A 955-nucleotide genomic window follows, 5' to 3' on the forward strand; every position below is an offset into this window, starting at 1 on the left:
GTGATATCTCGGGTGCTATTAGAGATAGCGCAATAAATCAAACTCCATTGTCTGCAGGAGGCCCTAGCGCTTGAATCTGTGCAGCGGGATCGACCTCGGACCACCAAGGGCCGAGAAAACCACCGTCTCATGGGGTCGGACACTCAGGGTCAGGGAAAAATCCAATATACATCTGGTGATATCTCGGGTGCTATTAGAGATAGCGCAATAAATCAAACTCCATTGTCTGCAGGAGGCCCTAGCGCTTGAATCTGTGCAGCGGGATCGACCTCGGACCACCAAGGGCCGAGAAAACCACCGTCTCATGGGGCCGGACTGTCAGGGTCAGGGAAAAATCCAATATATATCTGGTGATATCTCGGGTGCTGTTAGAGATAGCGCAATAAATCAAACTGCATTGTCTGTAGGAGGCCCTAGCGCTTGAATCTGTGCAGCGGGATCGACCTCGGACAACCAAGGGCCGAGAAAACCACCGTCTCATGGGGTCGGACACTCAGGGTCAGGGAAAAATCCAATATATATCTGGTGATATCTCGGGTGCTATTAGAGATAGCGGTAATAAATCAAACTCCATTGTCTGCAGGAGGCCCTAGCGCTTGAATCTGTACAGCGGTATCGACCTCGGACCACCAGGGGTCGAGAAAACCACCGAAACATGTGGCCGGGCACTCAGGGTCAGGGAAAAATCCAATATATATCTGGTGATATCTTGAGTGCTATTACAGATAGCGCAATAAGTCAGAGTGCATTGTGTGTAGGAGGCCCTTGCGCATGAATCTGTGCAGCGGGTTCGACCTCGGACCACCAGGGGCCGAGAAAATCACCGTCTCATGAGGCCGGACAGTCAGGGTCAGGGAAAAATCCAATATACATCTGGTGATATCTCGGGTGCTATTAGAGATAGCGCAATAAATCAAACTCCATTGTCTGCAGGAGGCCCTAGCGCTTGAATCTG

The sequence above is a fragment of the Nomia melanderi genome, unplaced genomic scaffold, assembly GCF_051020985.1.
Source record: "Nomia melanderi isolate GNS246 unplaced genomic scaffold, iyNomMela1 scaffold0014, whole genome shotgun sequence".
NCBI lineage: Eukaryota > Metazoa > Arthropoda > Insecta > Hymenoptera > Halictidae > Nomia > Nomia melanderi.